This window comes from Armigeres subalbatus, chromosome 1 (assembly GCF_024139115.2).
Source record: "Armigeres subalbatus isolate Guangzhou_Male chromosome 1, GZ_Asu_2, whole genome shotgun sequence".
Lineage (NCBI taxonomy): Eukaryota > Metazoa > Arthropoda > Insecta > Diptera > Culicidae > Armigeres > Armigeres subalbatus.
In genome coordinates, this window is record NC_085139.1 from 162913288 (window position 1) to 162940136 (window position 26849).

At 38.7% G+C, this 26849-nt stretch overlaps 2 protein-coding genes across 4 annotated transcripts in view; one reads left to right on the forward strand and one right to left on the reverse strand.

The window, feature by feature from the left end:
* The window catches only part of LOC134205456 (ras-GEF domain-containing family member 1B-like), a 217105-nt gene that overhangs the window by 148551 nt on the left and 41705 nt on the right, over positions 1-26849 (forward strand). The window lies entirely within an intron of this gene.
* The window catches only part of LOC134205454 (endoribonuclease Dcr-1), a 194522-nt gene continuing 180457 nt past the window's right edge, over positions 12785-26849 (reverse strand). The window contains exon 13 of the mRNA XM_062680708.1: positions 12785-13261. The gene's annotated coding sequence lies outside the window, so the exon portion shown is untranslated. The remainder of the gene's footprint in view (positions 13262-26849) is intronic.

Genomic DNA, 26849 nt, shown 5'->3' on the forward strand with positions numbered 1-26849 from the left:
GAGCGGGTAACTACGTCTTCGAGTGGACGTTTGATTTAAGTAAATCAGTTGAAAGAAATCCAATCTTCGAGCAGATTGGTGAGTCTGTGGTGTCTTTTACATCTGAGTAGACGTTTGATCCGGTGGATCTCTTGAAAGTAAAAAACCCTAGAGCGGGAAACTACGTCATAGAGGGGACGTTTGATTTAAGTAAATCAGTTGTAAGAAATCCAATCTTCGAGCGGATTGGTGCGTCTGTGGTGTCTTTTACATCTGAGTAGACGTTTGATCCGGGTGGATCTCTTGAAAGTAAACAACCCTTGAGTGGGTAACTACGTCTTCGAGTGGACGTTTGATTTAAGTAAATCAGTTGTAAGAAATCCAATCTTCGAGCGGATTGGTGCGTCTGTGGTGTCTTTTACATCTGAGTAGACGTTTGATCCGGGTGGATCTCTTGGAAGTAAACAACCCTTGAGCGGGTAACTACGTCTTCGAGTGGACGTTTGATTTAAATAAATCAGTTGTAAGAAATCCAATCTTCGAGCGGATTGGTGCGTCTGTGGTGTCTTTTACATCTGAGTAGACGTTTGATCCGGGTGGATCTCTTGGAAGTAAATAACCCTTGAGCGGGTAACTACGTCTTCGAGTGGACGTTTGACTTGAGTAAATCAGTTGTAAGAAATCCAATATTCGAGCAGATTGGTGCGTCTGTGGTGTCTTTTACATCTGAGTAGACGTTTGATCCGGGTGGATCTCTTGAAAGTAAACAACCCTTGAGCGGGTAACTACGTCTTCGAGTGGACGTTTGACTTAAGTAAATCGGTTGTAAGAAATCCAATCTTCGAGCGGATTGGTGCGTCTGTGGTGTCTTTTACATCTGAGTAGACGTTTGATCCGGGTGGATCTCTTGAAAGTGATCAATCCTTGATCGGGTAACTACGTCTTCGAGTGGACGTTTGATTTAAGTAAATCAGTTGAAAGAAATCCAATCTTCGAGCAGATTGGTGAGTCTGTGGTGTCTTTTACATCTGAGTAGACGTTTAATCCGGGTGGATCTCTTGGAAGTAAATAACCCTTGAGCGGGTAACTACGTCTTCGAGTGGACGTTTGACTTGAGTAAATCAGTTGTAAGAAATCCAATATTCGAGCAGATTGGTGCGTCTGTGGTGTCTTTTACATCTGAGTAGACGTTTGATCCGGGTGGATCTCTTGAAAGTAAACAACCCTTGAGCGGGTAACTACGTCTTCGAGTGGACGTTTGACTTAAGTAAATCGGTTGTAAGAAATCCAATCTTCGAGCGGATTGGTGCGTCTGTGGTGTCTTTACATCTGAGTAGACGTTTGATCCGGGTGGATCTCTTGAAAGTGATCAATCCTTGATCGGGTAACTACGTCTTCGAGTGGACGTTTGATTTAAGTAAATCAGTTGAAAGAAATCCAATCTTCGAGCAGATTGGTGAGTCTGTGGTGTCTTTTACATCTGAGTAGACGTTTAATCCGGGTGGATCTCTTGGAAGTAAATAACCCTTGAGCGGGTAACTACGTCTTCGAGTGGACGTTTGACTTGAGTAAATCAGTTGTAAGAAATCCAATATTAGAGCAGATTGGTGCGTCTGTGGTGTCTTTTACATCTGAGTAGACGTTTGATCCGGGTGGATCTCTTGAAAGTAAACAACCCTTGAGCGGGTAACTACGTCTTCGAGTGGACGTTTGACTTAAGTAAATCAGTTGTAAGAAATCCAATCTTCGAGCGTATTGGTGCTTTTTACATGGAGTAGACGTTGATTCTGGCGAAGTACTTGAAAATCGCAAACCTGTTAGAATTCTCAACATCTAGGTTTTACCAAAATATATGTATAATAATGATTACTGATACATGCTATGCTCCAAATAAGGAATATGAATTAATCATAATAAAATCCAACGATATTAACAAAAATGAAGATTGTTCAGATCGTGTATGTTTCCGCATATACGTTATGCGATATCATATAGCAATATAGCCATGAAGAGAATGCTATAGTCAAACGTAACTACATTTTTCATTTTTTAGTGATGTTTTGATGAAAAGAAATGATTTTCCTTAAACCTAGTCACAGTGGTTAATGATGTTCTGAATAATCAAGCAACCGGTGGTGATGTTTTAAGTAAATAATCATTTATTGTTTGACGGATTCTTCTTGACCACGATGTGCTCAACCCAAGATAGCATGACAGCTGTTGTAATTATAAAATAAAATAAACAATAATAATAATAGACATTTAAATAGTGTATTTAATATGGTTGTTGTTGCGGGAGGCATGGACAAGCGCGTAAAACCCGATGCTCACAGCAGGAAAAGACATTTTGTTTGTCTATCATTAGCTAAAAAGCTACATATATTAATTAGTTTATAAGTTTTAATACAAATTGAAATAGCTCACAATTTCGGTGTCACACTTCCTTGCTTAAGAATACCTCCACACTGTTTGTTCTAATTAATAGGGGTGTTCACGTAATAATTAAAAATTTATCAAACTAAATACATTGGGAAATGTAACAGTTGTAGTTATTTGTTTATTTATATTGGTATTTTATGGTTTAATAGGTTCTTCATAAAATATGTTCTGCTTCAATTTTTGGTAAGTAATTTATATTGAGAACGATTTAATAACCCATTTCCCTGTCCATGGATAAGGGGCTTGACGTTGATATTTCAAGTGTCTTAAAAAGATTTTTATTTTATTTTTATTTTTGTTGTTTAATAGAGTGCTTTTTCAAACAAAGGTTAAGTTCAACACTAAATTAAAAAATTAGGATATTTTTCCATTTTTTATATCTCTTTCACAAGAATATCGTTATTTTAATGGTAATGGTTTGAAAATAAGCTCCGTAGAGAAACTTTTATCACATCTTACTTAAATAAGGTCAACAGTTATACCAAACACTTGAGGTACCATGCCTCCAAGTTAACTAATGGTTAGTGTCGCACGATCTAACAACAACTGCCTATTGGTAAATTTGGAGGTGCCGGCAGGGCTCAGTAGGGGTCTAACTAACATAAACTCTAATACTAACAAGACCCTGAAACAAACGCTTATCCAAATAGCATACATCTATTTATACTTGTAGTAGTAGCTAACAATAATTCATTTTGTACCCGTATAGCTGAAGTAGAATTTTAGTAGTGAAAAGTAGAATTTGTAGATTTACTAATTTGGCATTGGAGATAGTGAATGTATCTATTATATCTTCTCGATAATCTTGTTATTTTAGTCTCTCTAGCTGCATGGATCAACGCAAAAAAAAACTGTTTCTCTCTTCCTTCTATTAGGTTAGTTAGAAAAATTAGCGGATATATAGGGGACATGACTTAGTGTTTCTCGTATTAAGACAAATTCACTGACCTTTACCTTATAATAAAATAAATGACCGATAGTAAAATAAATGACTGAAATTTAAAGATATCAAATAAATAATAAAAAACGAAAATAAATACATGACCATCGGTGGACAGAAAGATAAGATACAGAGTTCTGTTTAGAATAGTTAATTGAGACCATTGCACTCACAAGATAGAGAATAACTAGTACCACTATTATTGCTACAAGACTAATAACTTGACCACTTACGGAAATGAGGATAGACCATATGATGCGTTGAATATTGTATATCCTGAATCTGAATAACTGAATTTTAGACCTCATTATTTTAATAAATAATAAAGGTTTGAATATTAGAAAAGGGAATAGAACTTGACCAAAAAAAGCAATTACGGAACAACTGGACAGAAATTTTGTATAATGATCACTATTAGACTACTGAAACTTTAACATATGACATTACTGTGACTGATAGGATACAATTAACTCGACGACGTATTGACAAACATCCGATACTCAACCGTGTTAAAATAAGGGAAGCTCTTCAATGTGTCCATTTATTACAATAGTACTTAAATTAATCTATTTTGAAACTACCCTACCAGAATGATATCATTACATCTTTATTCGAAATTGTTACTTGGAAATGGCAACAGTACCACCCTTGTCAACATAGACTACTATTAGGTATTGAATGTCGGCTCCAAGTAACTAATAATTAAATTTACATGTTAACTACTTATTCAGAAAACATCTATGTACATGTTGAGCTTCCATTATTTGTTCGGTTTATAATTGACAGACTGTAGATAGAAAGAATAATGTATCGGTATGATCACAATACAAACCCAGGCCGCAGTGACCTAGTGAGCAACATAGCTTGAGTCGTCTGCTAGTATTGTGTATCACATGGAGAGCCCAACCGAGATACCAGTCTATTAAGACTACAGCTGGTCAACTCTCGAAAAAAAAAAAAAAAGAACGATTTAATAACCCATTTGATTTTTTCAGATACACCAATGAGACTATCATTCAGCACAAACAGAAGACGACATCAGTACCATATATATTTTTATTATTTGTGATTTTTTTTACAATAGAACTAAAATTGTGTTCTTTTGGGAAATAAATAAATAGAAAATAGCTTAATACGTAATTGTTATTGTGATATAATTACAATAGAGTAGGGGAGTAGGAGGATGTAGGAACGAGATATATAATATTTGGTTTGATTTATTTATATTCAACTAATTTAATAAGGTATACCTAATTACAACTTCAAATCGTTGTTTCATTCTTAACGTGCAACTCAATGCTGAATCGTGCAAATGTAGAGTGCATAAGAGAAATAGAGAGAGATCGAACTCGTGCTGAGCAGCATCTGGATGACGTTGAAAACAGCCAGTTTTGAAGTTGATGTCAGTGAATAAGGTAGTGCGCCGTAGTGATGTACCGTATGAAAAAAAAAAATGAAAATAAAAATGGAAGTATAGAGGAAAATGTGAAAATGGTTTGTCCTTTTATTTTATACGCTCCGACATTGACCTTTTTGGCCGCTTCCAAAAAGTTCGGATTGCACTTGAAGTAAACTCCATTTCCTTGCGTTCACGGCGTTGATCGTCTAAGCAGGTTTGAATTACATTTCGATAGTTTCTAGATATTCTAGATCTAGAATATGGAAGCCACTGCTGCTGGGTATGCCGCGCTTGTGTCCAGTTGGTAAAGGCATATCGTCCTGCCTGCCTACACTGGGATGATTTGACCAGTGTAACAACATTTTTGAATATGGAAACAAAATTATTAAAATTGATTTATTTTCTGATTAGTTCTCGAGTTACGCAGAAATTTCTGTTTCATTTGTATGGAAGCCTCCCTTTGATTGATAGCATTCTTGTACATTGCGTTGGATTTTGGAACAGAAACATAATTTTCAACCCTACTTATCTAGCCACACGAATTGCAATTACAATCAACTTAGCGTTCAATGCTTTCATTAAACAACGGTATCGAAAGTGCTTACCACCATAGATTCTATCAATAGCAAATGGTAAAGCAAAACTGTATTCCACAAGCTACGCAACCAAATGTAATAATTAGGCAAAAACATGGAGGCATTTCGAAGCGAATGATACCATCGCACCATCCATTCCATTCCGTTATTCACTTACGTGATCCATATAAAGGCGATAACGCCCAGTGGAAAGGTTGGTGACTATGTTCGGACAACTTTTGACACCCTTCAAGTGATAATAACAATTAATTTTACGTCCCTGACAGTTAAAGTGTAAAAAATGCGCATTAATCAGCACTTTTCTTCGGTTTTTGGCAAACGATGCAAGCGACACGAACGCGACTAAGCTATGCGCATAAATTTGACCGTCCTCGCAAAAGTTTGACCACACGGCCGGCGCGGCCGACCGTTGTTGGTCAATGACGGAGGCGTTAGGTCCCATTTAGTCAAGTAACTTATGATGTGGTAAGTGCCTGTCTATAACGGTGTGGTGTGACTCGTGCAGTTTTTTTTTCTTCTGTTTACCATGCTGAATACATTGGTTTTACTTTCGACCACACTGTGCTGCATGGTGGCAACAGTTTTGCGTCGCAATAAACAAGGTAATTACGTACAATTGAAACAAATTGCCGCCCTTCTTACACGGCGGTGTCGTGCCAGATCGCGTGGCTCCAGCGAAAAAAGCGGATGGTCTCTTGGATGGGCTAGCCAGCATGAATGAATAATAGGGCAGCAACAAGCCTTTTACCCAGTGCCCTTACGATGCCTGCGGTCATTTGTCTGCCTAGCACTATCATACTTGAGTGATGGATGGCCGTCATCTGAATATTTTCATTTGTGACATTTCTTGTCTATCGGGGTAATAACTCTGTAGTATAGGCATAGGGACATTAAGACATGATATCTTTTTCTGAAATTTGTTACTAAGCGACAAGACTTCATTTAGTAAAGTAAGCAAACAACCATCAAAAAGTATTATAGGTATTATAAAAAGTTTAATTTTTGGTAACTATTACGATCATTAAGCGACTTCCGGAAGCGTAATGTTTCACACCGGATGAGGATAATTTACTCTCATACTTATTGGTTTTAAATGGATCCAATTTTTCTAGTGGATTCATTCAATAGATTCTGAGTATTTGGACTTTTCAAAAGCTTTCGATCGAGTACCTCGTCAAATTGCGGTAGAGAAACTCAGAAGAATCGGCTTCCCTGACTTGTTAGCTACTTGGATCGCTTCATACTTCGACAACCGTTGGACATCTGTGAAACTCGGGGCAGTTAGGTCAGTTCCTTTCCGTATTACGACTGGGGTGTCACAAGGAAGCCACCTTGGGCCTCTACTTTTTGTGAACGATTTATGCAGCGAGTTGAAATCTGCAAAATCTGAGTGAAAATGAATGTATGCCGACAACTTGAAAATGTTTCGTCCAGTAACGCCGTAACTTCGCTGGTGGATTGTTGCGCATTGGAAGCAGATGTTTATAGGTTTTTGGTCTGGTGTGACAGTAATGGAATGGCAGCGAATGTAAACAAATGTAACATTATCACATACCCACGTCTGCACTCTCCAAGAATTTTCGAATACACTATGCACGACCTAACTTTGAACCGAGTCTCGCTCGCCAAGGATCTAGTCGTCTCACTGCACTGCACATTAAATTTCGTTTTAGTGAACACATCTCAACTATTGTCTCAACCACGATAGCTAAAGATTTTGCTGTACTGGTACTTCTGAAGTGCAGTATGGCGTAGTCGTTTGGGTTTCCTAAACTGATTGAAGTTGGCATCGTGTTCAAAAAATTTCTTTATTCCAATTTCAAGTTTACTGAAACATAAAAGTAAAACATCGAAAAGAAATTACTTCAAAAGTATCATCCTTTAGGGAACAACAAAAAACAAAATTGGGATTCGTAAAGTTCCCAGGTAAACCAATGGTAGCTGTCATTTTACTTTCGGAGAAATATTCCGCTCGATTATTCCGTAAGTAAAAGCACAGTCACTTTTAATATTTCGCTTCATGCAGATAAGTTGTTCAAATTCCGCTTAGTATTATCACAGAGAACAGACATGGAGGCTCGAACAAAATTTCTTGCAAAACATGTGTAAACAAACACACCGAACCTCAACGCCATCGACGTCGACATTGCAAATCACAATCTCATGTTGACAACACGATGGCGCTGGTATGCTCTTGCATGCATAACGACACTAGCGCACAGTGGCATTTTTTGATGACGCTAGCGCTGATTATGTACGGGATAACGGCGACATTCCAAAGTTATTCAAAATGAACAGTAAAAAGTTATCACAACATGGCGAGTGCAGCTTCAACGTCTGTTCTCTGTGGTATTATTAAAGAAAAGTCCTAGACCTTCCTACTTTTTAGGTCAATACTAGCCTATAGGAGGACTCCTAACAGGAATTGGAAGATTTTTTACCTAAAACAGAGGTTTCCCAACCGGGTCCACGACGTTAGGCATAAGTACTTTAGGCATAAATACGTTAGGCATAAGTACGTTAGGCATAACGGACGTTAGGCATAATGGACGATAGGCATAACGTACGTTAGGCATTATGGATGTTTGGCATAATTCTGCCTTCTTTATGTCATAGGCTGTTTTTTGGGTCATTTTATGCCTATCGTCCGTTATGCCTAACGTCTATTATGCCTTACGTACTTATGCCTAACGTCTTTATGCCTAACGTACTTATGCCTAACGGGGTATACCCTTCCCAACCGAAATGTTTTTTTTTTAATAAATCAAAGGATTCTTAAACGGAATTGGAAGATTTCTAACAGGATTCAGAGGATTCCTTAGCAGAATAGGAGGATTTGGAGGATCCCTAAGCCAAATCGAACATCTTTAAGTGAATCTAAGTATTCTTAGCCAATAGCCTTGCGAGCAAAGCCGTAGGATTGCCAATCCGGAGATGGCGAGTTCGATTTTCGGTCCGGTCTAAGATGTATTCGGGTTGGAAACTTTCTCGAAACCCTAGGCATAGTGTATCTACTGTACTTGCCACACAAGATACATACTCATGCAATGTCGGACATAGATAAGCTTTCAATTAATAACTGATAAAATGTTAGTAGTCGAAAACAGACCAAGTTACAGTTGGAATGTAGAGTCATTGAAGAAGAAGAAGGAATATTAGTTGGAATACAATTATGCCTAATCGGAATTGACCTTTCCCGTCAAAAATTTGTATTCGCTCAATCGATTCTTTGAACCCATATGTTTTGAAGCCTCTATTTTTAAAATCGAAAAAGTGCTGCACGTGTGAACCGGCCTGAATAATTATCCAGATGATGTTCGATCAAAATCGAGCACTTTTTCGATTTTAAAAAGGCTTTTCTGTGGGAAAGTTGGCCTTAAATAAGCCAAAGAATCGACTGAGACAATAAAACGAGATACAACTTTTGACGGGAAATGTCCATTGGTGGATTACTGCCCTGAATTGGAGTATTCCGTAACAGAATTGAAGGAGTCCTAACCGGAATCGGAAGCTTTATGACTGGTGGTATCACTGGTTTCCTAAGCAGAATCGGAGGATTTTTAACAAAATCGAAGAAATCTGAAGGATTCCTAATCGATCGATAATCCCCTGTTTCAAGTTAGGAACCTTCTAATTCTGGTTAGAAATCGTATGACCACCCTCCTCTCCGCGATAACCTTCCAATCTATTTTAAAAGGCGATACACCGTAGGCAACTTGAATCTGACGAACACCACAACATCTCGGTCCAGGAACAGTTCGGTTTCCGACGCAATCAATCAAGCGTACTGCAACTCACCCGAGTTACTAACACCCTTAGTTCGTCTATGGAATCTATAGTGTCTATACACACAAAAAAATCGTCGGTAAAAATAAAAAAAAACGTTTTTAAAATTAGGAAAGTTAGTTAGTGATTTTCAGTAGAAAGTATTACATTGTTCAATCTACAATTGCAAAAATGTCATTTCGGTAAATACTTTGACAAGAGTCTACTTTTCAAAACAACATTTTCCTTTCAAAGTCACATTTTCTTCTTGAAAGAAAATTTATTTTTTACATTAGAATTAGAACTTTCGTCCATTACATACAAAATAATTGGCTTGACTTTCATCAGCTAGCGTACTCGGCGGCGACGGCCGCATCATACGTAATTCCAAGTGACGGGTTCTTTGCATCCTCTGCCTCAACCACGACTCCCAGTATATGTCTTCTTTCTCAACCACGAGCGTCGAGTATGTTTCTTCTGTCGGAAAAGATAGTACTGAAGCTTGCTCGCTTTACCTTTCGTATCATTTTGCAGACCGTCCACCTCTGAAGGAAGTCTAACGACCAGCGTTTGACTTTGGCCGCTAAAAGTCAGAGCGAAGAACTCACCTTCCAGGGACGGGAGAAGTGGTTCCAGATGCGAAGTGGCGGTGCTAATATTATGGTCAGTCGGGAATTCTTCACCAGGCTCGCCTGGATGCCACACTAAGATCCACAACGTTATCGTCCACTTTTTGGAAGTCGATCTACAAAGACGATACAAATTCATTTTTCCAATCACAAGATCTCGCAGTCAAAGTCAGCCAGTCAAATTATTTAGCCAGTTTTTATGCTATTTATACGTCTATTGTCATTGTACGCGCTCAAAATCGACCGAAGCAGTTTATCCGACTCACATAGAACATGTTGCCCAATGCTTCATCGTAGAAACTGAGCCGTAAGTTTTTTTTTATCAAGTATTAGAAAGTGTTAATCCCCGATTTATAAAAAAAAAATGACAAGTTAATAACTTTTGAAGCAGTTTTCCAGCCGTACAAGGATCATGTCGTCCATTAAGACACTGTTGAACTGGCTCAAAAGACATTACATTTACAACTCTAATAGATACTCTCTCCCATTATCTCATTCCTAATCGTATAGATTGATCTGTACGATGTCGATCTTGTCTGTATGGTCAGAAGGTATGAAGTATGCGTTCCTTGAATTACTTTGTTTGCCTGAGTTATTGTTTCATCCTGTGTCAATACTATCAAACACAATGTAAGTTATGTCTTGTAAAAAGTGGAAACTGTTCGTGCATTTAGTCTATTTCATTGTTATTCCTTTGTCAAGGTATTACTATTATTATGTTCTAAGAAGTAGCTTGATCGTTTCCAAACTAACTATCATTATCTATTATGTACTAATGATCAGTTATGAGTCAGCTATAGGACTCACTTTTCGGTGGCAAAGTAAAGCTTCATTACGCCTATTCCCTACTATTAGTAACCATTATCGAGAATTAAGCCGTCATAAGATTGTTCATATACCATCATTATGTGTGGTATTTTTTATTATGCCTCTTCGAAGTGAGCCATAACAAAATAAAACTGGCACCACGTTCCAAGTTTAAAAAAAAACTTCTACTCAGTGAATCCAGTAGTCATTTCCCTACGAATGTCTTGATTACATTGTGTATCAATAAATGCAGGCCTGGTAGCGGGTCACTTTTTAGTGACTTGGTCACTTTTTTCGGGCTAGTCACTAAAAAGTCTCTTTTTTCGACCTCAAGTCACTAAAGTCACTTTTTCTGGCAAAAAGTCACTATTTTCAACTATTTTGAAACTATTGGCCAAGAATTTTTTATAAAGCTTCATGTATCCATCGGATGATGCTTTGTTCATGGCGGAAATGAAATTACGGATCATGGAAAAATGATCGCTCTGAAACTTCGCCAGCCATTTAACTCGCTGCTCTTATTGGCATTTCACCAGTAGCTAATTGAAGGTGTTTTACGTCACAATTTATAAATTGGTATACAGTCATGCAAATTCCTGTCGACCTGGAGACCTGTCGATTTCAAGTTTTTTTTCAAACTCAATCTTTATACAGCAAGGGAAGGTGGGGATACTTGACCCCTTGGGAGACATGATTCTCCCCTGTTTGAAGTAAAATAGTATCGTTATATTGTTACAGCGTCTTTTTTTAATAGATCCTGTAGACAAATGATCGTTATGTGGTGAGTTATTTTTTTGAGTGACAACCTTATTTACTCTATTTTTTACTGTGTTTTGTTCCTCCTAAAGATGTTTTTTAGTGGCCACGCAAAATTTGAACAAATGTTATTATTTTTTCACAGCACAAATCCATAAATATACTTAATGATCTTCATTGATAAAAATATCAACATTCCACCACAATTTCAGGATTTTTGAGTTGTTGCCTCAATTTGAGGAGAATTGATCCCTCATTAGTCATCCATATAAAAAAAATTCAAGAAAATATAATTTGTTCTCAATTTTTTGTAATTGGAAAGATGTAATGAGGGGTTTGCTCTAAAAAAAATATTAAGTAGACATCATAGAAAGGAGATCAAGTCTCCCCAATTTTAAAGTTTGCATGCGCTGTTGAATTCCATAGCAAAAAATCGTTTATGAATACGCACTGCAAGTCGGAAAATCTGCGTATTTTTGAGGAAATATATTCAAAAGTTCAAAGCACATGGTCCTCATAACAAGCAGGAGGTCAAGCGTTCAATCCCAGGCTCGTTATACTTCATAAGTTTCGTTTCGTTTTCTACCAAAACGATCCGTACTGTTGTTCCTGTCGCACTAAAAATTCTAAAAACTTCTGTGGCACCAGTGACAAATCGTAGAATTCTCTGCAACTTTCTAAAGTAAAATCCAATGATCGCAGATCGCAGATTTTCGCCGAGAAATAATTTTTCACAGATGTTATGAGTGATAACCATATTTCGCTTACTTTCAGTGGCGTAAAAATTTGATTTGCTTGCAAGACTACTCATAGTTTTGAGTAGTCCTGCTTTTAACTCATATTGAGTAGAATTTCCGTGGGGTTAAAAGAGAGGGCAATACTATTTTAATTAGTCACTGATTAGACAAAAGTTAGCGTGTACGATTTTCGTTTCTCTTCTGAGTTTCTTTTAAAAGGAAAGAGTGGTGAATGAAAGATGTTTTCCGCCACAATTTACGGGAAAAATATTCTCCTTCGACCAGAAGAACGCTTGATTTCGTCTCATCGAACTTGCAACTGAAATTGGAAGTCACTATTTGGTCACTTTTTCTGCACCTGAAAGTCACTTTTTGGTCCCTTTTTTCGTCAGCTTTGGTCACCAAAGTCACTATTTTGAGTGGCTGCGGTCGCTACCAGCCCTGTAAATGCCTAGCTAGCTAATTATATACGTGGCTACGACTCATCGTCACAGGGAACACATCAGAAAAGTATTGCCGAAAAGAAGAGAACTCACATCATTACTTACTAATAAAAAAGACGTCTGTTCTGATGGCTGGTCCAGATCAAAAGAGACCTTTAGTTTATTTTTTGATCATCTTCTTAGCTTGAAGCGTTACGTGTGTTATGCTTCTTTGACGTATGACAAGATGGTTTGACCAAGGTATTTACAATCATATAGATGTTTCAGTGTGGGTGACACAACAGCTGTTCCCCCTTTTTAATTAATACATTAGTATTAATATTTCAAAAAATTCGAACTTGAAATATCATTTATCAAACTTAACAACTTCAAATGAACTTTAATCCTAAATCAATTCACTTTATCGATAATTCATCACTTTGAACTTATACTCTACGAATAACTGAACTCCGGATCTTCGTTTCGCTTGCGGACCCTCTTCGATCGCCGTAGACACACGTTCGGCAAGTCAGCCGAAGTCGCGTTTCGCTTTCTGGCCTTTGCCGGAACCATAGGGAATCCCCTAAATGGTTCATCATCAGAGCCGCTTCCAGCGTTAACTTCTTCGGTGTCCTCTTGGTTTCGTTCTTCAATTCCAGTTCGTTCTTCGACCGTAGCATCTCTACCACCCGTACCGACTCCCAGCCACACGTTTTGTCTCGGCTGCGGAGTTTGCCTGTAGCACCTAAGCTGACTTCGGTGGGCCATGGTGAGAGCGCTTCCAATTGCTATCTGGAAAGTGTTAATAGAAAACGTTTGAGAAACGTTGCCTTTATCCATTTATTCGGTAAATGATGATGAACATTTCGATACCATACAGTATCTCCTTCTGTCAGTGTGTCTAAGCCGTCATTCGACTTTCTCGGCATATTAGACACATTTTGTCATCATTTATATTTGTAGTTTGCGGTACTTGTAAATAATTTCTATAAGTCTTTTTTGGATTCAAAAGGTCCAAAATCGTTTTTGGCTTAAAAAGAAATATTTTCTCCGAGGGAAGTTGCCCATCACTCGAAACAATATTATTTCTATAATTCATTAGAAATAAGTTTATCTGATCCTCCAAATCAACATCTTGCAAGTCTGGTTCTAATAAAAACTTTTTCAATACTGTTTTAACAGTTCTCACCAGCCGTTCCGCCTGCCCATTACTGGAGGGGTTATAGGCTGGACTTTTCAAAACTTTTATTCCCTGTTTTTCAAGAAATGCTGTGAATGAGAATGAATTGAATGGAGGACCACCGTCCGATACCAGTACATCTGGCAAACCAAATCTAGCAAAATAAGCTACCAATTTCTTCACCACTTTTGCACAATCCGTGCCCTTCTTCATCCATTCTACTTCCAACCACTTTGAGAAAGAATCAACAATCAGTAGAAAAGTGTGGTGAGAAAAATAAAAGAAGTCAATGTGAACTCGGCTGAAGGGTCTTGTAGTAGGTTTCCAGTTGGATAAAACTTTTGTTTTTGGTACTATTACCATACTTCCACATACATCACAATTCGATACATACTTTTCAATGTCTTTATTAATGCCAAACCAGTACACTTGCCTTCTTGCCAATTGTTTCATTTTAACTATTCCTGCGTGGTTGGCGTGTAGAAGCTTCAAAATTCCGTTTTGCATTTTATGTGGAATTACCACCCTGTTCTGGTACAAAACGCACCCTTCAACAATTTCCAAATCAGTTTGATTTGCAAAAACGTCCATAAGACATTTATCCAACTTTTTTGGCCATCCATCACGCAAATATTTCATAAGTTGTTGTAAAAACTCGTCGTCCTTTGTCCATTTGGCAATCAAAGCAAAATCAATGGGTAATTCATCACCAAAGTTTATACTTTTTATAAACTCATGATCTAACTCAATAGGAACCTTCTGTTCTAATGGGAATCTCGAACAAAAATCCGCGTTTCCCATTTTTGCAGAAGGTCTGTACCGTATTTCAAAATCGTAAATCGAGAGTTCAAGTATGTATCGTTGGAGTCTTGTTACAAATATGGAATTTTTCCCTTCTTTGCCGAAAATCCCTATCAATGGTTTGTGATCAGTATAAGCAATGAACCTTTGCCCATATAAATATTTATGGAATGTTTTAATAGTACAAACCAAGGCCAAAGCTTCCAGATGAAGAATTGGGTAACCTTTCTGCGCGTCATTTAACGTAAAAGAAGTAAAACTAATAGGCTTTTCGATGCCTTCTATCACATGTGCAATCACTCCTCCTAGGCCATAGCCTGAAGCGTCTGTTACTACTACAATGTCTTTTGATGGGTCATAAAATTCTAAAAATTGGTATTAACCAGTGCGTTTTTGCTTTTTGGAAAGCTTTGTCACAATTACCATCCCAAACAAATTTAGTATTTTTCTTCAATAGTTTATACAAATGGAATAACTTGATAGACATATGGGGCACGAAACGATTATAGTAGTTGATCAAGCCTAAATATGACTTTAGCTCAGTCACATTTCCAGGAACCTTTGCTCTTTGAATTGTTGAAATTTTGTCTGGACTAGGTAGTAACCCATTTTCGCTAAGAATATGGCCCAAATAAGGCAATTCTGACACAAAAAATTTACATTTCTCAACATTTACTTTGATATTTGCATTTGCGAGTCTTTCCAAAACAAGAAACAATTTTCACGACAAATCTCCAAGTTTTCACCTGCTATGAGTACATCATCAAGATAAACGTAAACGTTTATAATCCCTTCTAAAATTTGATCCATAACCTGTTGGAAAATCGATGCACTTGAGGAAGCCCCCTGGGGTAAACGATTATAGGTGAACAATCCCTTGATTGTGTTGATCACCATAAATTTCTTGGAACGTTCAGTCAATGCTAGCTGTGTATAAGCTCCCTCCAGGTCTAGCGTACAAAAAACTTTACAATTTGCCAATTTAGCGAACAAGTCGGCTGCCAAAGGTAAAGGGTAAGTATTTGGTATTAAAACTTTATTTATTGAAACTTTACAATCAATTACGAGTCTTATTTCATTATTTTTTTTCATAACTACAACCACTGGTGATGCCCATTCACTGGTCTTCACCGGTGTAATCACATTTTCTTTTTCTAGTTTTGTCAAATAATCCAGGACTTTTCCCCTCAACCGATAGGGTACATCATAGGCCCTTTTAAAAATAGGGACATCACTTTTTAACACCAAATCAGCCTCAAAATCTTTAATGGGCGTTGAAAAATTTTTCATAAAAACTTTCGCAAATTTGCTTTTAATTTCCCCAATAATACACTCTTTGTCCGTTGAATCTACCCTGTTTACCATTTGATCACTAAGAAAATTGTTCCTCCATTGAGGAAAGAAAACATCAAGCCAATTTCGGCCAAACAAGGGGATAAATTTAAAATCTGTGTCTAAAATTAAAAGATTTAATTTCATTTTCAATCCATTTAGATTCACTAAAGCATTTGTTTCCCCTTCAATTTTTAGTTTTGACCCATTGACAACTAGCAGTTGCTTCTCACTCATGGTTAAAGACTTTTTGAATAACGAAAAATATTGAGATTTTCCCATAACGGTTACACTAGAACCACAATCAACCTCCATTTGCACCAAACGATCATCAATTGAGACATTTATAAGACATGGTTCACTTATTTTATTAAGAGACGCAACACACATACACTGCAAATCGCCTGAATTCCATTCATCATCATCGCTGTCATTGTCAGCTCCCTGAAACGTCGACATTCTGCCCATTAAAGTGCTCAGGTCTTTCTCCGCGCTCGTACCCGGTTTCGCAACATCCACGAACTTTACTGCATCCCTTTTCATGTTCTTTAACCTAAAACATTTCCTTTTTATGTGTCCTTTGACCCCACAAAAATCGCACGTCATATTAGAGTAGTCTGTCCTACGTCTGTCATTGTTCCGGTAATTGAATCTAATTGTCTTTTGTGCATGATTGTTGTAATCTTGGGTACGTCTTATGTTACTGTATGGTTGTGTATTCCGGTTGTTTTGTCTGTAGGGCTGGAAACCTAATCTTTCCCTAACTGGTATCCGAACTTGATTTGGGCGCTCCGGTGTTCCCACCGGACTGTCCCTTGCCGTATTATAAACCTGAAGCAGTTGATTTATCCGAGAACCCTGAGGAAACCCCGTGTTAATAGTTTTCGCATTGTCTTTTGCTATATTCCATGTTGTAATGAATTTGTCCATAGATTCAAGGGTTAAGTTTTCTTCATTCAGAAGCCTTTGCTTCAATGCCTCATCTCTAAGTCCATGCAGAATTCTATCTTGAATAGCAATGTCCTTAAACCCGCCAAAACCGCAGAATTCCGCTTGGAGTTTTACCGCCAAGACGAAATCCTCGGCTGATTCATCTGGTTGTTGGACGCGATGACTAAACCGGAATCGCTGAACTAAATCTGGTTCGGTTTTGTCGAACCTTTGTTTCAACTTATTTACAATTTCAGCGTAATTAACTGTCGCTAATGTTCCTTGCTGAAACACTAGTTTTAACTGGGAATAAACATAGGGTCCACACAAATTCATGAAATGCGACTTTTTTTGTACTTCTGACAATTCATTTGCCTCAAAAGAAAATTGCAGACGGTCAACCCAGTCTGAGAAGGAAGTTCCCTTGCGGTATGGTTCAATACTAGAAGCCATGCCGCCTGGGATTTGATTTGCAAACATGTTTAATTCTTTACAAAAGAAATAAAATGAATAAAAGAAATAAAATGAACAAAATAAATAAAATGAACAAAAGAAATATAAATTCTTCAATTATAGGCTCGCGCAATAAAAAGATCAAAACGACTTACCCGTACAGATGCTATTGGCTTTTGCCTAGGCCTTTGCCCGTGCCGACAATTGTCGCAGTTACCCTACACTGTGTTCTCCGAAAAACGACGCGGAGTCGTATTATTCGGACCACGATTGATACTTCCTTGGTAGCACGAACACTTCCTCTATTGTCTGAGATCTTCCGACGAAAACGCCTTCTATCCACTGCAAACTGAACGATTACCACGAAATAACTGCCTCTGCCTGATTTATCCGGCGCTCTTGACGACCAACTCGCAGAAGAACCGCTAGCACTTTTTGTATCGATCGGTGCTTCTGTCGCCGTCCAGTGTCGTTACAGTGGGAAATTTCGACTCGATGAGCAGATTTCGTCGCGAGGTTAATAGATACCGTCGTTGTTATGGGGAACTAGAGCACTCTCTCGAAAGCCGCCCCCGGCGTGCTTCACCGACGCCGTTGAGAAAAAAGATGGCACCGTTTTCACAAAATGTCGCCAGCCGTTTGCGATCGTCGATATATTTGCCGGCGTTTCTTACTACCGTTGTTATCGAGAATCCACTTTTTAGCACATTTACTGCCACTACGTACAGTCACGCACAAGCTAACTTTGCACTACTTTGAATTAATATTCACAAATGGTTCAAAAAAAAAAATCCCTCGTCGCCAGTTAATAAAAAAGACGTCTGTTCTGATGGCTGGTCCAGATCAAAAGAGACCTTTAGTTTATTTTTTGATCATCTTCTTAGCTTGAAGCGTTACGTGTGTTATGCTTCTTTGACGTATGACAAGATGGTTTGACCAAGGTATTTACAATCATATAGATGTTTCAGTGTGGGTGACACAACACTTACTTGATACTTGATGGGCTACAGCTCTTCGATGAACCTACGCCGAATGGAGTATCATTCTCCACTGGACTCGATCCTGGGCCAATCGCTTCCAGTCGCCCTGAACATCGAGCGCCCTCAGGCCCTCTTCAACTGCAAAAATCCATCGTGTACGCGGCCTTCCACGAAGCCTGCGGCCTCTTCCGGGTTGTCTAATAAATATTATCTTCGCTTGACGTTCTTCCGACATACGAACAACGTGACCAGCCCATCGTAGTCTGCCGTGTTGTATAAGCTTAATGATATCCAGCCCTTTATATACCTGGTACAATTCGTGATTCATGAGACGCCGCCAGATACCGTTCTCTTGTTTACCGCCGAGTATTGTCCGCAGCACCTTACGCTCAAAGAATCCGAATGCTCTCCGATCAGCCTCCTTTAACGTCCATGTTTCATGGCCGTATAAAGACACCGGAAGAATCAGAGTAATATATAGCGCGAGTTTTGTTTTCGTTTGCAGACTACGGGACTTAAGCTGGTTACGAAGTCCGTAATAAGCCCTATTTGCAGCTGCAATACGCCTTTTCACCTCGCGGGTAATATCATTATCGCACGTCACTAATGTTCCAAGATACACACATTCTTCCACCACTTCAAATTTTTCACCATCCAACACCATTTCACTACCACCACCACTAATGAACCCACGTTGATTGCCAGCGACCATGTACTTCGTTTTACTAGTATTGATCCTGAGTCCAATCCTCACTGTCTCCCTCTGAAAAGGCACAAAAGCCTCTTCCACGGCACAGCAATCAATTCCGATAATATCGATATCGTCCGCAAATCACAGGAGCATATGCGATCTTGTGATACTGGTACCGCTTCTTTGCATACCAGCTCTCCTAATCGCTCCCTCGAGGGCTTTCCCTAGCAGCACACATGTTCCGCATGAGCCACTGCAACTTATATATGACCAGATTTAGTCCCAATCAAGTTGTTGCTACCACTTTTGTTTATCTGGTGCTGCTCGGGTTATTGAACAGTAGATTCGAGAGTGCATTACCCTGCTTTAATCCAACTAAGGTAACAAATGACGTCGATATTTCTTCCGCAACCCTTACACTTGATTTCGATCCGTCCAACGTTATACGACTCAGCCGTATCAGTTTCGCCGGAAAACCATGTTCAAGCATAATTTGTCATAATTCATTCCGTTTCACTGAATCGTACGCCGCATTGAAGCATCAATAAACAGATGATGTGTCTGCAAGTTGTACTCCCGGAATTTATCAAGGATTTGTCTCAGGGTAAACATTTGATCCGTCATTGATCGGCCCTCACGAAAACCTGCTTGGTATTCGCCGACGAAGGACTCTTCAAGCGGTCTCAATCTGTTGAACAGAATACGGGACATAATTTTGTACGCTGAATTAAGGAGGGTTATTCCTTGGTAATTGGCGCACTCCAGTCTGTGTCCTTTCTTAAAGAGAGGACAAATGAGGCCATCCAACCAGCTAACAGGCATTTCCTCGTCTTTCCATATTTTCGACATAATATGGTGCAGAACTTCATAAAGCTGCTCACTGCCATGTTTGAGAAATTCAGCCGGGAGCTGGTCCTCCCCGCAGCCTTATTGTTTTTCAGCTCTTTAACAGCTTTTTTAGTGTAGGTGACTCCACAGCTTGTCCATCGTCGCTAATATTTATTCTGTTCACCGATGCACCGTCACTTCAACAAAGTCTCGAAGTGTTGCTTCCACCTGGCAGCCACTTCGGTTTTATCTGTCAGCAAATTTCCTTGTTGGTCGTTGCACATGACGGGAGATGGCGCTGTCTTTCTCCGCACGCCATTGACAGACTCATAAAACCTCCGCATATCGTTCTGCTCCATTTTTTCCTGCACCTCACTAATAACTTGTTCTTCGTACTCTTTTTTCTTCCTGCGGTGGGTTCGTTTTTCGGCTGCTCTCGCTTCTTAGTACCGATCTCTATTCGATCGGGTACCTGACACCAACATCCGGCTTCTGACAACGTTCTTCTCGTCTGTCACTCTCTGACACTCCACATCGAACCAACCCGTTCTGGGCCTACCACTTCTTGTGCTGTTGTGCTCACCGCTCCATGGATCGACTCCCATAGATCGTTGATGTTGTCGCTAACGTTAATTGCACTTATCCGTTCGTCGAGCTTCTGGAGGTACTCAGCCGATACTCCTTCCGCCGACAATCGCTGGATTTGTAACGCATCGTTCGCTGTGATCTTACGTTTGATACAGTTGACAACCGCGATCGAATTTTACTAACAACGAGGTAGTGATCAGAGTCAATGTTCGGACCTCTGAATGTCCGCACATCGATAACATCCGAGAAATGGCGCCCATCCAGCAGAACATGGTCTATCTGGTTGCAAGTTTCACCATTTGGGTGTCTCTAGGTGTGCTTTCGGATGTTCTTTCGTGCAAAGTAGGTGCTACTGATGGCCATCCCTCTGGCAGCAGCAAAATTTACTAGCCGTAGGCCGTTGTCATTGGTAACGGAGTGAAGGCTCTCCCTACCGATTATGGGACGGAAAATGTCCTCTCTACCGACCTGAGCGTTAGCGTCTCCGATAACAATTTTCACGTCATGCTTTAGGCACTCTTCATAGGCATTATCAAGACATTCATAAAACGTGTCCTTCACGTCGTCGGATTTATCGTTTGTCGGTGCGTAAACGTTGATTAGGCTGTAATTGAAGAATTTGCCCCGTATCCTCAACACACAGATTCGTTCGCTAATGGGTTTCCACCGCATCACTCGCTTCATCTGCCCATCACTACGACACCAACTCCATGCTCTGCTTTTTCACCGCCGCTGTGATAGATGTTATACTTGAATGCAGTGTTGGTCGTGGGGTCCACGGCTCGGAATTCACGTTCTCCGGATCTGGGCCATCGGACTTCTTGAATAGCGGCCACGTTCACTCCAACCTTCTGCAGTTCGCGAGCCAGAAGGCTCACTCGTCCAGGTTCATTTAGGGTCCTGACATTCCAGGTACCGAGTTTCCAATCATAGTCCGTATTTCGTTGAAAATAACGTAAAATTTGTATGAGCCTCCATGTCTGTTCTCTGTGCTTTCATCATTATGCGCACTTCCAACTTTTTAAAGCAAGTTATTGAAAAGGGATTAATTTCTCCCAAATATTATCAAATTGTGTTGTGAATGTTGAAAGTTATTTTTAGACAGTATGTGTGAATATAAGCATACATTTTGTAAAGTATATGCTGGAAAAATGCTTCAAATCATTTATTTTTGTACAAGATATATTGGAAATAAGGAATGGGGATCATCTCTCCTCGGGCTTCCCTACTACAAAAAAAATCTCAACAAATAATTTTCTTTTGGTGCTACAAATAATAAACTCCCTTTCTGGTCTGCGTTGATAATACAACCGTATATGCATCACTATTCCAACGAGCACGCACCAACCTTGTATTGATGTTTATCCTATTTCTGGATTCTGTTACTCTCACCAAGATTTTGCTTAATCATTGTGGGGTATTCTCCCCCTTTGCATTTTTCATGCTTCGACGTTGCCCCTTATGTTGTTCCATTTATGATACAGTTATCTTCCAAAAACTGCGGATAGCCATAATTGTTACCGATGATATGAAAATCACCATGCTAATAAATTGTCTTATGAGTCTATTTCGATGATCCTTTTGTTTGATGCACATAAAAATAGCAAAATCGACAACATATTAGGACCGCAATCATTGAGGGAGCGCTGTTCCAATATTGTAGAAGAGAACAGTGCTTAACGCACTCACGGTGCAAAATGACCTAACTCATAAAATCACTCATATAATTATTGTTATTGACTTTAGTATAGAAATTTGCAGCCCACGACTGGCTCATCTCTACTCAAAAATTTATTGTTAGACATTTCTGAACGAATATTTATTGTCCAATTTTTTATTAGTTATTCATTAACTCAATTCAATATAAAAACAACCATGCGTTCACCATTATTTCTCATGTAATTGACTCATTTTGCACCACCTTTCGGGAACTTTACACCAGGCCCATTTTTAAAACATATTTCAAATGCGTTAGAAAGTTACAAATACCTTGTTGTTTTGATTGGGAGATCATTGTGAAATGTAGCTTATTTTGAAAATTTTGCATCTGCACGTTGGAATGATTCTGTATTCTTGTTTATAGGGGAAGTGCACCGGTTTTGGCCAACTTAGTGCCTAATTTGGCCAACCCTGAAAAATACATATTTTTCCAAAATAATCGATCAGTTGAAAGCAGCGTTTAACCGTGAGGGATATATCTTTTGATGGAACTAATGAAACCTTCGCGAATTGCTTTATTTTTGGAGTTATTCGCAAAATTAGCCAAATTAGGAACATGGCCAAAACCGGTACAGTTCCCCTATTGTTGAAAACATCAAAAAAGCTTAGTGCATATTGGACTTTTCTCCCCTACATCGTTATATCTTCCACATAATGACTCCCTCGTATTTAACGATGTGCAATCCTTCAAGTAGAACGATGACTCATCGGGCATGCCCGGTTCGCATGTTTTCGGTGTTGGGGATGGAGAAACGGAGAAGAAAACAACAACAAGCGGGGAATGATTCGTTGGGGGAGCTTGGAAGTATGATAACGCATCATCTCTCTCGAACCAAAATAACAATTTCATATTATAACAATATGTTGTAATAAAGAAAATAATTCTATGTACGAATAATTAAGAATCTCCAAAACAGTATTACTATTCCGACACGTTTTAGTATAATAATTAAGGACAATGGACTTCTTTCCATTATTCCTTTTATTACACACTGCACACAAATCTGCATTTATGGCAAACGACGTCGGTTCAACCAATAGACGCGTCGCCACTAATCCACCAGAGACTTCTATACAAGTCATATATATCGTAAATAACGTACTCTTGTTTTCTAGGAAATTAAAAATCCATCTGGATTTCAAATTAGTGCGATCAGCATAAATCACCCGCATTTAATGGAGAGGGCTGCTGGCTGATGATGGCTTGGTTCCATCGCGTTGAAAAACGAGATGAAACAAAACACGTTTAGATACAATGAGCAGAAGTTGTGCATCGCTCCGTTTGGCTGACCAAGGCGGCGTGAAACCACATCACCCGAGAACCGCCAGTCTGCATTGCTCATAAAATATTTCCGCGTCTGGGCCGGTAGCTGCCGAAGAGCGCCCGTTCTTGCACTTGTAGGGCCACAGACCAGCATGACCAAAACAGTTCACTCGGGGAAGTTGTTTCTGGATTCCAACGTCTTGGCAGACACACATCGTCGGCGGGGGTTTGTGCAATTTCTGTGTCTTCGTTGGGCGGATAAACGTGGAAAAAAGAAGCGTGATTGGAATTCCATCCACACATCACCATTCTGGGGCATCTGGTAAAGCAGTACGGGGAGGCAAAAATGAACCAGAATCGGGAGTACATCATTATTTTATTGCTTTTCCGATGCGCTGTGCTGTATATTTACCCAACTGAATGCCCGCATGTTCAATGCTGGTTTCGGCCATAAAACCTTCCGATCGAACTTCATTTTGTTTGGTCTGGTCGTTGGTAATCAATCATTGAAGAAAATTGCTACAATCTGGCTCTTGGTTTAATTCCGACCGTCAGACAAAGTGCTTGTAAATCACGTTTCATTGGTGATTCATTGTTTTTAAAATGGGATAGTAGGACGCGTTCTGAATTATGATGTACGCTTCAGAAGCTTCAATGGAATAACCCTCAGATGTGTGATAATAATGAACCCAATTCTGTTTTCGTGCATTTTTTTCCACATGTCATATCAAGTTTTACCTTCTTCTTGTTCTTCTATAGCTCTAAGACTAAAATTAAAACTCTCCTTAAAAATAAGAAATTTTCCATGAAAAATAGGAAATTGCCAAAAAATTGCCAAAATTGTATGAGTAATAAATAAATATAAAATTTCCACAAATAATGCAAAATTTCCATAAACAAGATTTTTTTCAGAACCTAAACGCAAAAATTGCATTTATGAGAGGAGAACTTTCCATAAATAAAGTTCCACAAAAAATTCAAAATTTCCATAATTAGCAATTAACTGATAAAATATTGCAATAAACAATTACAAAATATTTCACTTTTTTTCCACAAAAATTATTAGCCTTCTACGAAAAAATCAATAAATTCATATTGAATTAAAAGCAATAAAAAATATGAAAATTTCCACAAAGAAGTTTGAAAAAGCAATAAAACTGAGAGTTTTTGCATTGTTGATACCTTCTTTGGAAGCGTTCATGAAAATTTTAACAATTTTTTTGCTTTTTTGTATTTTTTTTATCGAATTTTCTTTTTTTTTGTTATAGTTCTTTATTGATTATTTTGTGAAAAATTTTGCAATTTTATACTAATTTATTTTTGTTATATGGAAAATTCGCAATTGTTTATGGAAATTTTTTATTATTTGTTGAAAATTTATTTTTATTTATTGCTCATACCCTGATTTCCTTATTTACAATTCTTTATTTTTATGGTAAATTCTAATTATTTATGGAAATTTCATTTTGCTGCTCATTAACCCAATCCAACTAAAACTTGGTCTGCTTTTCAACTTAGTGTTCTATTAGCAAATGTTTTTAAATAAGGGGTTAAATAAGCGGTAGCCACCCCCCGACTTGTTTCTGGTCTTGCTTCCCATTATGTTTTACAACTAAAACCGTGACTGTCACGAAATTTGACGATATTTCAAACGCTAATGGCGCCGTTATCTTTAAACGAATTTTCGAGATTCAGAAACTCAACGTTATTTCAATTCTTTCCAAACCCAGTAACAATTTCGAAACCAACCATTCCCTTTCATGCATCCCCAACACGGACATCAGGCCTTTTGGTCAATTGCTTCATTTCCTCTGTGCATAAAAAGACCCGTGTCTCACGCGCGCTTCGTTTTCGTTCGGGTTTTCACGGAGAGCAGGCCATGACATCTGGAAGCTGTCCCAGCGACCACGTCTGCCGCAGTGGTGTTGGTGGCAGCAATCGATGGTGGAGTGGCAAATTCTTGGCGTTTTTATTTTATTTTGTTTATTTTGTTATTTTTTTAGGAAAAGGGAAAAGCCCGTTTGAGATGAACTCTTTTTGTTCTCTCTCAAATGGGCGCAAAACCTCTTCGTCTTTTCGTACCAACAGAATACAATTTAACTCCAAATGATACACAATACAATTATTTCTTACAACTATTTACAATAATTAACTTAGTCTAGATCTAGTATCAGGGAGGGAAAAGGAAAACCTTTTCCGAAGAGTGTTACGACTCAAGTAAAAATCGAATTCATTTGAGCAGCGATTGAAAATTCTGCACATGTTAAAGAATGGTTCGTTGTGCCCGTAGTTCATGCCCGTTGTGCCCCTAATAAAATTTGAAATAAATTGTCCATTGGCAATGATGGGGTCTACAGCGTTTCAGCGGTAAATTATCTATTTGCCTGTCTGCGGCGAAAAGTGAAATTTGTCCTGAAATTCTGACATGCCATTCATGCGAATAAAAATTTGCAGCATCTTCATCTGAAAACCGTTCGTGATTCTGCTACTGACGGAAACTTTCTGCCGTCGTTAAGTGATTATGATTTACACACTTTACATTTACACTTTGAAGATTTTTTTAGTCTTTATTGAAGAGGCTTTTAGCCCGATGCTGGCTCGTCTCTTGAAGAAAATATGTCTCAGCTCAACTTTCTCTTGTATGAAATGATGGACCTGAAAAGAACATTTCTTGTAATCAGTAAAGAAGGACCATTAGCCCTTCTCTTTGTTAATCGAAATGGGGCAAATATAATGTGCAACCATAACACTCACCAAATTAGCGGAGCTAAGGGCTTCATTTTCTCTATTTATAAAACCATGGCGTCGGATAGCGATTCCAGCGACAACCTGCAAACCAAAGTACAACTGCTCATCACCGGCAAATTCTTGACGTCCAGTGAAATTTTCTAGCTTTTCAGAGTTTGATTTTGTGCTGTTAGTGATTTAAAATTCACATTATTGAGAAGCATAACATAGAAAATTTACCCCTGACGAACTTCCTTTAACGTACCAAACATAATCGCTAGGCTTCGGTAGCGGAATCATGGCGTCAGTGACCATCGCCATCTGCAGAAAATTAGTTCACTATGGTGGCGTCTTAATCAATTTGGCTGTCTTCGACGAAAAGTAAAATTTTTCTAGCGAGATTCTGACTTTGATTTTGTTGCTATTGACGACTGAAATGTGCATTATTGAAAACAGACCGGTTCTTTTCAGGATCATCATTTTTACAAGTGAAAGTTGATCCGAGCCGAGGTTTCTTAAACATACAAAACACAATCTCTTGACGACAGCGGACAATTCTATCGTAACGATGCCGTTGGTAGCGGAATCACAAACACGTGTCGGAGGGAGACAATGCAAGAAATGTCTTCACGTGGATGGCGTCTTTAGCGTTTCAGCGGCGGACAATCATCGGTCAGTAGCAGCCGAATGAAATTTTCTCAAAACTTTCTGATTAAAATGTTGTAGCTTTTTGAGACGGGAAATGTGTATAAACTACAAAACCAAAATTTTGGACAGTTTCATGGTTGACCACAGTAGAGAATGTAATTTCGAACGATTTTTTTAAATAGAAATATCAAAAGTAAAGCTCTTTTGACGATTTTTCGATACATTTAAAAAACAACCAC